Source organism: Lissotriton vulgaris, chromosome 2_1 (genome assembly GCF_964263255.1).
Source record: "Lissotriton vulgaris chromosome 2_1, aLisVul1.2, whole genome shotgun sequence".
Taxonomy (NCBI): domain Eukaryota; kingdom Metazoa; phylum Chordata; class Amphibia; order Caudata; family Salamandridae; genus Lissotriton; species Lissotriton vulgaris.
This window is the reverse complement of record NC_141687.1, coordinates 115233274-115246034: the sequence shown is the minus strand read 5'-3', so window position 1 is coordinate 115246034 and position 12761 is coordinate 115233274. Positions and strand designations below refer to the sequence as shown.

Genomic DNA, 12761 nt, shown 5'->3' with positions numbered 1-12761 from the left:
TCCCTGATCTAATATCTTTCGTGACTCTTCGGTGATTGCCAGCAGGGCAGTTTCAGTGCCGTGCTTAGGCCTGAATCCTGTCTGGGTTGGGTCCAGAAGCAGGTTGCTCTCCAGGAATTGTGCCAGCTGGGTATTTATGTACTTCTCCAGCACCTTACTTACCCAGGGAAGTAATGAAATTGGGCGGTAGCTGGAGTGATCTTGTGGGTAGAGTGTGGTTTTTTTTAACAATGCCCGAACCATAGCTCTCTTCCAGCCAGTTGGTACTGTACAGGAGGAGATGGAAGAGTTGAGTAGGTCCAGCACCACAGGAAGGGTGGCTTGGCTTGCCTGTAGCAGTATCTCCGGTGGGGCAGGGTCAAGAGGGGAACCGGATTCAACTTGACGTGCCAATTGGTGAAGGGTGTCCATATCTAGTGGGGGGAAGCATTCCAAAATTGGCTGGTCTGGGAGAGGGGGGGTGCTCGGCAAGGTGTAATTGAGTGCACCTGGATTGTTGGCTGCTGTTGGAAAGGAGGAGTATATCTGAGAGACTTTATTAAGGAAAAAGTCTGCTAGTTCATTACATTGTTCTAGCGTTTTTGTCGGGGGGGAGTAGTGTTCACTATGATACATTTTTTTACTAAGTGGAAAATTTCCTTAGGTTTTGAGCTAGCTGCCATAATTTTGTCTGCGAAGTAGGAGGTCTGGGCCGCCCTAACCCCATTTCTGTAGGCCTTGATTGCTTCTTTATATTGGGATTTTTTTTCAGGGAGAGAATCAAGTCACCAAGCTCTCTCTTTTTTCCTGCAGAGGCGTTTTTGGTCTCTCAGAGTGTCTGAGAACCAAGGTGCGGATTTGTGCAGCCTCTTAGGAATAGAGTTCCGTAGAGGGAGGATCGTGTCCAATGATTCCCTGATCCAACCCTCGTAATTTTTGTTTGCTTGGTTGGGGTCTGTGCAAGGAGGAGGGCGGGAGCATTCTAGACCGGTTATCCAAGACTCTATAGGAAGTTTTTTCCAGTTACGCTTGGTCACAGGTTGGGGGGTAGGTAGGGGGAATTTGCCGGTGAGCCAGGTAAATGGGACCAGAAAGTGGTCCGACCGGGGAAGACAGATGGGTTGCCCCACCATTAACTCAGTACAGTTGCTGAATATCGGGTCAAGGAGATTACCCTTTTCATGGGTGGGGGCTGTAACCAGCTGGATCAGCTGTAGGGCTGCCAGACCATCTATTAGTTCCCTGGCAGTGAGGTCTATGGGGGAATTAAAATGAAAATTAAGGTCTCCTAGGACTGTGTAGTTGGCAGAAGTTAAAATTCGGTTAGCTATGATATCTGGGAGAGATCTGTGAAACAGCTTAGCTGGATCTGGGGGGCGATATATCAGGGTGCCAGAGAAGGAGCTGTTCACCGTGAAGTCTATGCTAAATGCTAGACTCTCGCACTCTGGGATGGCTTCAATAGTGGTGCGGCAGCAGTACTTGTCTTTTAAGATGATGGCCAGGCCTCCGCCTCTCCCCTTAGTCCGTCTAGTCTATGTATTTGAAATCCGGGGGGTAGGGCTAGGACTATGTCTGGCTCTGAATGAGACGTGAGCCATGTCTCCGTTAGGAAGATAGCATCTGGGTTGTACTCCTCTAGTAATAAAGCGATTTGAGTGCTATGTCGCGGTAGAGATCGGCAGTTTAGCACAAACATATGGTACTACTGCGTCGTGACTGGCGACACAGTAGTGTCAAAAAGGTGTTTACAGGCGGGGCAGCGAGTGGGGAGTTCAGCTGGAGGGTAGGAGTGTAGACATTGTGTGGCCGAAGTCTTCCTTATATTCCGGATGGCTGCTGAGCTGCATGTCCTAGCCTGGGTGAAGTGGGGGGCAGGGTTTGTGGCCCCTGGTCCCATCTGGTCGCGGACGGGCGCAGATGGGCTTGCCTTTGGCGCGCCTTCGGCGCACCACCGGCGCGCCCGCTGCGCCCGTCCGCTGCGCCTCCGGAAGCAGCACATTCTTAAATATCAATGGGAAGGGGCGTGGCCTGTTTCGGTGGGCGGAGCCCGGGATGTCACGGCGGTTGTAGCAAGTAGAGCAAGTTTTAAAAACACAATATTAGCACAAATAACAATTTTTAAATAAGGTCTGTGTGAGGGGTTCCTAGCTCTCGGCTTTCCGCCTCAAGAGCCCTGTCCTATGCAGCGCTGGTCAGAAAAGCGCGCCTAGATAAGGAAAAGGGGGCGTGGCCTGTTTCGGTGGGCGGAGCCCGGGATGTCACGGCGGTTGTAGCAAGTAGAGCAAGTTTTAAAAACACAATATTAGCACAAATAACAATTTTTAAAAAAGGTCTGTGTGAGGGGTTCCTAGCTCTCGGCTTTCCGCCTCAAGAGCCCTGTCCTATGCAGCGCTGGTCAGAAAAGCGCGCCTAGATAAGGAAAAGGGGGCGTGGCCTGTTTCGGTGGGCGGAGCCCGGGATGTCACGGCGGTTGTAGCAAGTAGAGCAAGTTTTAAAAACACAATATTAGCACAAATAACAATTTTTAAAAAAGGTCTGTGTGAGGGGTTCCTAGCTCTCGGCTTTCCGCCTCAAGAGCCCTGTCCTATGCAGCGCTGGTCAGAAAAGCGCGCCTAGATAAGGGAAAAGGGGCGTGGCCTGTTTCGGTGGGCGGAGCCCGGGATGTCACGGCGGTTGTAGCAAGTAGAGCAAGTTTTAAAAACACAATATTAGCACAAATAACAATTTTTAAAAAAGGTCTGTGTGAGGGGTTCCTAGCTCTCGGCTTTCCGCCTCAAGAGCCCTGTCCTATGCAGCGCTGATCAGAAAAGCGCGCCTAGATATATTATATAATGAACCACATACTGCAATATTTCGTAGCGGTCCTGCGGAAAATCAGTTATAGGTATTAAAAGTGGTTTTATAGTGTTGTGTTATAAGATTAGCAGACATAAGTATTCGTCCAGCAAGTTCAATTGACCTCTCAAGCTGTATTCCTTGACATCCTAACCTATTCTCCCATTTAGTCACTTGTGCTTCTAAGTCACTAGGCATAGCCTCTAACATTAAATTATAAAGTACTCCGATCCGAGCACCTTTCTTATTGGCCTCCATAAGAGGGTTAGGTACCATGCTTATAGTAGTTTTCATTAAATACTCACGGATATGCAAATATTTGAAAAAATGTGTGGCTAGGAGTTGATATTATTGCTTCAACTGGCTGAATGACTTTAAGCGGTCCCCTGTATATAAATCTGCAATAGTAATTAACCCTCTTATTTGCCAACTCCCCACTGTACAATCCCAGCAGATACTGGGGTGTAAGATCGGGGAAGTCAGTGGAGTATATATAGAGGTCTATTCAATTTTATAGTAATTTTTTATTGCCTTCCAGACTTTATAGGCAGCCGCTACCACCTTGAATCTGGTGCGTTTGTAGTAGTTCCAATCCATATTGAGGAAAAGGCGATTCCTGGCTTCCGCCCCCAATAGCAGACCGTATATTGGTGGTTGTAATGCTGGCTCCAGAGGTCCTACCCCTGTAAGCAAAATATTCATACGCAGAAGCTTACAAGCATAATAATATAATAGGAAGTCAGGTACCGACTAACCCCTGACCGCCCTTGGCAGTACAATATACTTTTTGGCATGCCGCTCCTTTCCTCGAACCCATACAAATTTCATACAGGTCGCTTGGAGCTATGTGATCTATGCAAGGGGAATCTCTAATGGTACACACCAATAAAAATATGAAATCTTGGGTAGTACCATCATTTTTAATGTATTGCACCTGCCTACAAGCGTCAGATGAAGGCATTTAAATTGATCCTGTTTACGAATCCCACTAAGCAGCTTCTGACAGTTAGATTCTACCCTAGCCGAGGCCGAAGCATTGATCTGCACCCCTAGATATGTAACCTCTGATAGAACCCGGGTATCGGGGAAAGACTTGATGTTAACACATAGTATCTGGGTCTTAGCAGTGTTTAATTTATACCCGGATACCGAGCCATAGCTGCTGCTAGGTGTTCAATCTCAGGCATTGCCTGAGCCGGCCTTGAAGAGAGCACGGCAACGTCATCGGCATACGCCAGTACCCGATATAGTTGATGTTGTATCCTGACTGGGGGGACCCGAGGACTCTTTATCATTTTTAAGAACGGATCTATGTAATGGGCGAATAACAACGGGCATCCTTGCCTTGTCCCCCTTTGTATTGAAACCAATGCTGATTGTAGCCCCATTACATAGATACATGCGCTGGGTTGTTGGTACAGTGTCTGTATCGATTTTATAAATTTTGGCCCAAACCCTCGAAACTTCATCAGGTCCCATAAGAAGGCCCACGACACTTGGTCGAAAGCCTTCTCGGCATCCAACAATATAAGGCTCAATGGGATTGCCAGACCGTTTGCATAGTCTATTAAAGCAATTACCCGGTTGACGTGATCAGTTGTGCCCCGCTTGGGAATAAACCTGTGCTGATATATAGAGACCAGTGGGGATATCACATCTGAGAGCCTTGTCCCCAATATTTTCGAATACATTTTCCCGTCAGTATTCAACAATGAGATAGGCCGGTATGAGGCTGGTTGGTCTGCAGGTTTCCCCTTCTTTCTAAAAACCACAATACTGGCCTCATCCCACAACTTCGGATACGTCCCCGTCTGCGCCATCCTGAATGTGGCTAACATATCATGTTTCAAAACTTGAAAGAAAGATTTGAAGATCTCTAACGGAAGCTTGTCAGGGCCCGCTGCCTTGCCTGCTGGAAGTGCATTAATTGCTGCTTCAAGTTCAGACATCACTATTGGTGCCTCTAGATTAGCTGCGATTTCGCTATCTAAGTTTCGCTCACAGAATTGTCCTAACAGAGCTGTAGATTTACTACTTTCATATTCTTCTCTGGCATATAAATGAGCATAGAATTGTCTAAGGGCTTCCACGATTTCCGTCTCGGTGTCTACCGTTTGCCAAATCCTCGATCTTACGTAAGAATCTCCTCACAAAGATGTTGAGCTCTGCACGCCTAAACCCACCAAACGTAACCCCCACACATGCTAGCACTGTGTTAATTAATACACAATCCTAACTCCAAGCCTGGTGTATTTGAGGGCAAGTGGGTTTAGCAGCAGCACGAAGGTTTTGTAAGGAGATACTTGTGTGAAGATTTTGATCTGTTTTTGCAGCGTGATTTTATGTGCTACGAAAAGGTGAACTGTGGGTGAAAATTGTAAAACTGATACTGCCAGGTGTTATCAACTGGTCAGGCTTTTTACTGCATTTAAGCAGATGTTCCTAATTTCAGGCCTAAAGATGGTGGTACAGTTACCTCCCTTGTGAAGATCGTAATGCAGAATCCTGTAGGGCCATTGGTTGTAGGTCTGTCTTTGAGTTTAAGGAGGGTTGGGACAATGCATCAGTTAGCACCCGATAAATCTAGATGAAAGAATCCATACCGCATGCTGGTACCCTGCAATGGATGCTAAAATGTGCACACATATTTCATACTTTTAAACTACAGGAGGTTTTCCATTGTAATTGAATCTATTTGCCTACCATGCCCAGCTTAGCTTTGTTTCCTATAAAATCCATAACTGCTGCACCCTTCTAGTCAATGCGCTGCATGAAAATATAAATAACTCTGTTCTGAGACGAGCAGGCTAAATATACTCAATTTATTAGCTAAATGAAATAACAGGACATGGTGTAGAAATTACAAAGACGGAGGAAGTAAGTAAGTCCGTACTTTATTGTGAGAAGAAGCAATGACACCGGAGGCGTCCGTACAGCACAACATCTTTCCTCCAACTGTCTCTAACAGTCACCCTCGCCCAAGGTTCCAAGGTAGAACATGTGTACGTCATAGAACCTTGTGCGAGGGCTCGCGGTCAGGGACAGCTCGAGACAGGTCGCGAGACCTAAACAGGTATTGCGGAACAGCAAGCATAAATCTATATAAACCCAACACATGGCTCCTTAGAAGTGCGTGTTCGAGGACTACCCCAGCTCCTGATGGGATTCAGGGAGCAACGGCAGGAACCACGAGGCACAACTAAACGTAAAATAGCTTTCAAAAGACCATCTACGGTAGAGAAAATAAGCACTGGCAAAGCCAATAGGTATGGCTTGCCCTTTGATTCCTGATTAAAACTTTGCGATGGCGTAATATATTATGCAATGTTTGTTTATACTGAGATGTAAAATATTTCAGCATGCATTGTAAAGCAAGCACCCCATAACTGGCTTTTGATACACACCGAACAGCAGAAGCAGGGGTTGTGAGGGAAACGCTTTTCTGTATCTTTACGTTGACAACGATAGGCCCATGCCAGCCGCGCGGTTGGTTTGCTGCTTTGTCCGTTGATCTGAGATGCATTATGAATCCATTTTCTGGATGGCCCCTTTAACCACAAAACGAATGAAATTTGACAAAGTAGGAGAATAAAAACATATTTGACACACACTGAGGCGCACACATAAAATGCCTTAACTGTGTAGACGCTTGCCTGCAGAGGAACAGGGATGTCCATCATTATTGGTACCCCAAGCTTTAATTTTACCACTGCCCTGGTTACCTATGGTTTTTGCCTTGTTGACCATGGTGTCAGAGTTCAAGGAGGTAGTGACAGGATTAGAAGTGAACAGAACTCTAAAAGCCCGATTTGCTTGGTGTGGTTTCCACTCCTTTCTCCTCCCTTCGCCCATCTACAGCAACAAATGAGGCTGTTGAGGAGCAAGGAGTAGAACTTTGAGGCAACTGTGTGATGTAATCAGTGGTCGAAGGGTGCTTCGGGATGTCACATCCGCATCCATTTGTCATTTTGGTGAATTGACGTCCAGTGCAGTCCTTCCGCTTATGAGGATGGCTATTTATTAACCTACGTTCAAAAAGGCCTTACTAGTTCTACTTGCAATGAAATTAATGCTTAAGACCACGCCACATTTGGAATAACCTATATAAGATGGCCTTTACACTTTATTAATTGGATGGGTTGGTTAATATATTAGACCGAGCGATCCGCTGAGGTGGGATTACCTAGAGAAATCTAGGTCTGATCACTCCAGATACATGTATGGATCTTGCCAAGATCTTGCAAGGAATCCATGGAGCATGGCCACTTTTTTAAGGACGAAAGGACAGGGGACTAATCATTGCCACAGGAAGTGACGTTTTCAAGTGAGAACATTTATTGTATGGTATATGGGTCAAGGAGATATACCTCTTGCAGCCACAATCCACCCTGCTATTTACTGTTGGATCAATCTTTGGAGCATTATGGCTTTGTTAGCATGCTTGTTTCCGCTGAACATATTAATAGCAAGGGTTGATCCATCCCAACAGTGCTCTGCTCTGTTCGGATCTATGTGGTAAGTAGGCAGCTCGTGGGGGCTTCTTGTGCCCTGGATGCTCTGCCAGTTGGTTGTGTGGGCTTTATGCACTTTGTAGAAACAATGTTTGCACTGTTATCGTACCAGGTGTTAATGTCATACGCGCAGTTCCCACTGTGACATCACTTCCTCCTAGCTACAGTGATTGGTCACTATAGTAAGGCAGCTCATGATGCGGTGTACTCCCTTTTCCAAAAGCCACCCCTAATTACCCCCAGGCCCATTCATTACTTATGGAGATAACCATCTCCCGACAGAAATAAAAACAAGAGGAATGCTGGGATATCCCTACTGCCCCTCCCCCCGGGAGTATAAAGGTAGTACCTACCCAGCAGCCCTCCTGTTCTTTTTTCTGTCTTCGACAGAATTGGATGTTGGATGCTGTTGGTGTTGCTGCACTCCCTCCTGCTGGGCTGGGGGGCGTGCTGGTTCTTCTCTGCTCCCCATGCCCGTCTGCCTGGCTTCGCAGGCAGGGGTGACGTTTCCTGATGTGTCTGCCCCTCGGCCTGCCTGGCTTGCTGGGGGGTCCGACTTCTTCCCGGCAGGTTTTCCGGATTACCGGCCCTTTGCGGCTGGTGCGCCGCCTCCCGGTTGCTTCCGGGTCGGAGTGCGCGTCTCCCTGAGCTTGGCCGGGTGGGAGACGCGCTGTGTGGCTGCTCGGATTCCGGTGCCGGCTGTTGCAGTGGGGGCCTTGTTGGTGCGGCCCCCGCTCTAGGTGAGTCCCGCTTTGCGGTGTTGTCGCCTTTTTGGGGTGGGTGTGGCTCGACTGCTGGAGCACCCTTCCTTGTGGCTGGCGCTCTCTGTTTGTTTATTACTTTTACCTGTGCGTTGGCAGTGGGGGTCTTGTTGTGTGTTGGCCCCTGCTGCCGCTGGGGGCTGCTTTTGTGCCTTTCTCGCACTTCTGGCCTCAAGGACAGCGCAAGCGCAATGAATCAGCGTGGCGCTTCCCCAGCGGCGCTCCCTCGCTGCATAACTTGGCAGAGGGTGTTTCTGCCTCGTTGACTCCTGGTTGTGTTGGGGGATGTGCCCGCCTGCGTGATGCTGGTGCTTTCCCTGGCCCTAAGCGCTGTGTATTGATGTGGGGGTGTCGGCTAGGTGCCTTGTCGCCTTTGGGGGTGTGCAGTTCAGATCTGTCCCCCCGGTCTCCTGGTGCCCTCGCAGTTGCTTTGACCTGGGGGGGTACATGCACGCGGCCGCTTCCGCTCTTTGGTTATTGAGCTTCCTGCTCTCTTAGAGCTCGATGCCTAGTCATCCTTTCTGTTCTACTGGATGTGACCTCCTCTGTCCTCGGAGCACCCTGTATTGTCGGGGGCTGTTTCCGGGGATTCATCCTTGCGCAGTTGGTTTGGTGGGGTGCTCGTGTCGTCTTGGCCGCGGGTTCGATCCCTGTGTTAACCATGTTTGTGTGTTTGGGTTCATTTTACGCGTTGCTTTCTTGCTGGCGTCTGGCCTGTTGGGAATGGCGTGTTATGGCCTCGGCTCCTCCTGGTGTTGTTGGGGGCTGTTGCTGGGGCTTCGTTCATGCGTGGGGTAGTTGCTTGCTGCCGCTTGGCTTCCTTTCCCCTTATGCTTGTTTTTGCGATGGCTCTCGTTTGTGGAAGTGGACGTCTTCTTCTCGGTAGGGGTGTCTTTCCGGCTCGACTCGGGCCGGGTGAGCCGGGTTTCGTGTCTGGATCGCTTTCTGTGTATCTGGGTGCCTCGCTTCTTCCCCCTGCGACGTCCACTCATGTTTATGTGGTGTGTTGTGTCGCGCTCTGGTGCTCGCTCGCTTTGTTTTCCCTTGGCCCCTTCTTCGTCTGCGTGTGGGCTGGCCTGTTCTCCCCCCTTTGCCTGGTGGGGTGTGGGGGCCTGTGCGGGGCGCGGGTTCTGGCTCCTGCGGGATTCTTGCTGCGTCTGGGGCGCTCCATGTGTGCCGTGCCTGGTGCTCCTGTGCTGCGCACGGTTTCCTCTGTTGGCGGCCTAGGCTTCTGTGTTTGGGCCTGGTTGCGCTGCGGGGACTCTTCCCCTCCTCTGCACTCTGTTGTGCTGTCGCCTTTTCGGGGGCGGGGGGGGGGGCTGCTTCGCTGCCTCCGGTTTGGTCCTGTGCGGATTTTGTGTGTTGTTGGTCCTCGCTCCTTTTGGGTGTTTGTTTCGTCCTCTTGGGGCTGGCTGGGCTGCGTCAGGGGGGCCCTGTTATTCTCCCTTTGCGCTTTGTTGAGTTGGGATGCCTTTGCCGTGCTGTGTTTCTCCTGAGCCTTTGGTGTTGGGTCTTCTGTTGCTGCTGTCTCGGGGTTCCACGCGGCTTGTTTTCAGGCCTTCGGCCGGCACCGGTTGTTGCTGTTCTCCGGTGGTGGGTGTTCCATGGGTCTGTTTGCTTTGGCTCGGGTTGGCGTGGGTTCCGGTCACCTCTGTGGGGCTGGTTCTTTTTCGCTGTTCCTGCCTTTGCTTGCTCGTGGGTTTCCCTGTGTTGTTGGGGTTTTCCTGCCTGCCTGCTTGCTTGCGACTTGCCCTCTGATGCTCTGGTCGCTTCTTTCTTCTGCTGCGGCGGCCTGTTGGTTTGCCTTCTGTTCTGCCCCGTCTGGTTGTGGGTCGGTGTTCCTGCTCTTTTTGCCGCTGTGGGGGTCCTGCGGGCTCTTCCGGTTCCGGTTGCCCTGCCTTGACTCCGCTGCGGGCTGGCTGTTGTGGTATCTGCTCAGCTTGGGGTTCTGGTTCTTCCCTTCCTGGCCTCTGTGTGGTTGGTCGACGTTTGGGGCTCCTGGTTCCTGGCCCTGTTCCTCCCTTCCCTTGGACTGAGCCTGGTTCCGCTCGTGGCTGCTTGCTGGTGTTGTGCCGGTGGTTCTTTGGAGTGCTGTGTCACCCTCTGCCTTGGGTGCGGCTGTTCTGTCCCTCCCTGCCTGCGCCTGTGGTTGGGCGTGGTGCTTGGTGGGGGCCTGCCTGGTTCTTTCTGGTGCTGGGCCTTCCTTTTGCTCAGTTAATGGGCTTCCGGTGTTCCCCGGGGCCTTTTTCTGTGGGCTTGGCCTGGCTGCTTTTGCGCTGGCTCTCCCTGTGCTTGCCTTTGGCTTGGTTCTGCTGTTCCTGGCCTCCCCTTCTGTTTTCTGTGGTATTGCCTTTCGTGGTTTGTTCCGGGCTGGGTCCTGCCGGCGGCTGCCGGGCTGTGTCTTGCCTCCTGTTCTCCGTTTTGGGGTATTGTTCCCGCGCTCCATTCGCTGCTCGGTGGTTGTGCTGGGTATGGCTGGGTTGGTTCCTGCCGGGCCTGGTTGCTTGGGCTTCTTCCTTCGGTTTTCATCCCTTCCTCTTCTGGTTTTGGTGGTGGTACGGGGTGGCTGTTGTTGTTGCCTATCCTGGGGCTGTGGTTTCTTCTCTCCCCGGGTTTCTGCTGGGTCTGCCTCCCGGCCTGCCGGGCTTGCTGGGCGGCTTTGTTTCCTTCTGGCCGGTGTTCCGGTTTCTCTGCCCTTTGTGGCAGGTACGCCGCCTCCGGGTTTCTTCCGGGTCACTGTGCGCGTCTCCCCGTTGCCTGGCCGTGTGGGTGGCGCGCTGCGCTGGTTGCTGTGGCCTGCGTTTGCTTCTGCTTGTCCTTCGGCGGTGGCTTTCTGTGGTTGCCTGTTGCCTTGGGCTTCCTCCCTGTTGGCTCCTGTTCTGGGCTAGGCTGGTCTGCTGTTTGTGTTTGTGCGTCCTGCTCTGGGTTGCCTGGTTGTGCTCTTTCTGCGGTCCTGGGCTGCCTGATTGAGTCTCTTCTGGGAGTTTCTTGGGTGGATGGGCACTTCTTTGCGGGTGCCCTGTCTCCATGTGGGGGGGCAGGTCCCTGTGTCCTTGGGTTCCAGGTCCTTGTGGGTGTGGTGTGTTCCGGTCTGCTTCTTGTTTCTGGCCCTCACGCTGTCGCCTTCTTGTTTCCCCTGATTGCCTCTTCTTGGGTTCGTTGGGGCGTCGGCGGGGCTGTTGGCTCTCCGGCCTGTGCTCTGTTGGGGTCTTTCCTTCTTTGTCCTTCCCTTGTTCTGGGGTTGGTTCTGCTGGTTGCTTTTGGCTTCGGCTTTGGCTTCCTGTCTGTATCCTCGGTTGCGGTTTTGCGCTGTGCGGGGTTCGACCCCTGGGCGTGCCCTGCCTTGAGTCTTGCGGGACTGTGGGGTGTGGTTTGCTTTTGCTTTCCTCCCTGCTTGCAGTTGCTTCTGTGTGGTCCTCTGGGGTTGTTTTGCCTCGGTCTCTCTGGCCTCTGGGTTTCTGCCCCGGTCTTTTGCTAGGAATGTTTGGGGTCTTTCTGCCTGACCTGTCTCTGGTTTGGCTTGGCTATGGTTGTTGTTGGTTTCCTTTGTGGTTGCCTTGCTGTAGTCTTGGGTCCTCTGGGTCCTTGGCCTGTCTGGTTGTGCTCCTGCTTTGGTGTTCAGGTTTGCCTTCTTCAGGCTGTTGCTTCCTGCTCCCATTTCCTCCGCTTTGGCTGGAGTTCTGTTTTGGGGTTCCGGGGGTTCCTTCCGTTCCATTTTCCTCTTTTTCTGGGTCTTTGTCCTAGTTGGTTGCCCTTGTTGGTTCTTCCTGCTCGGGTTTCCTGGAGGTTCTGGTTCCCTTTGCCTTGTGTCCGCGTCTTGCGGGTCCTGGTGGCTTTGCTTCCTGGGGTTCGCTCTTCGTTCCCTGGTGCCTTGGTTTTCTCTCTTTCCCTGTCCGTGGGCTCGGTCTTGCCTTTCGGGTTGGGTGCTGGGGGGCTTCCGCTGTTCTTCCCGGGGTTGGTTTTGTTGGTCCTTTGGTTCGCTTCTCTCCTGCCTGTTCTTGCCTGGGTTGTCTTCTGCTGCCCGTTTCTGGCTTGTTGGCCTGGTGGCTCTTGGCCTTTCTCTTTGTTTGGCCTCTCGTCTGCTGTTGGCCTCTTGCCTTTGGTGGCTTGGATGTCTGTGCTCTTCCTGTCGCTGGTTCACTGTGGGGTGTTCCTGCGGTGGGCTGATTGGCCTCTGGGGTGGCCAGTCTGGTCGTCTGGCTATGCTCCCTTGGTTTTGTTGGGTGTCTGCTGGGCTGGTGGGGGTCCTCTGTTGTCGGGGGCTCTGCCTGTATTTTACCCGGTTCTTCCTCTTTCTTCCTGCGGTTGCTGCCTTGGTATGGTTTCCGGGTTGGCTTCTGTTTGGTTTGGGAAGGCCGGCGTTTTCTGCTTTGGTATTTCTCCATAAGTGATGAATGGGCCGAGGACATAAGGGACCTGGGGATAATGCTCTATTACTTACCGGTAATCGTCATTACTCCTGGTCCCGTTGTCCTCGGCCCATTCATACGCCCCTCCCTCCCTCCCGGGCGACCGGCCTTCCAGTCTGGGCTTGTTAGTACAGGAGGGCTGCTGGGTAGGTACTACCTTTATACTCCCGGGGGGAGGGGCAGTAGGGATATCCCAGCATTCCTCTTGTTTTTATTTCTGTTGGGAGATGGTTATCTCCATAAGTAATGAATGGTCCGAGGAC

The 12761-nt window shown here is 51.5% G+C and overlaps 1 protein-coding gene across 2 annotated transcripts in view; it reads left to right on the top strand.

Annotated features, from left to right (window-relative positions):
- SMTNL2 (smoothelin like 2) overlaps positions 1 to 12761 on the top strand; it is a 379037-nt gene that overhangs the window by 324283 nt on the left and 41993 nt on the right. The window lies entirely within an intron of this gene.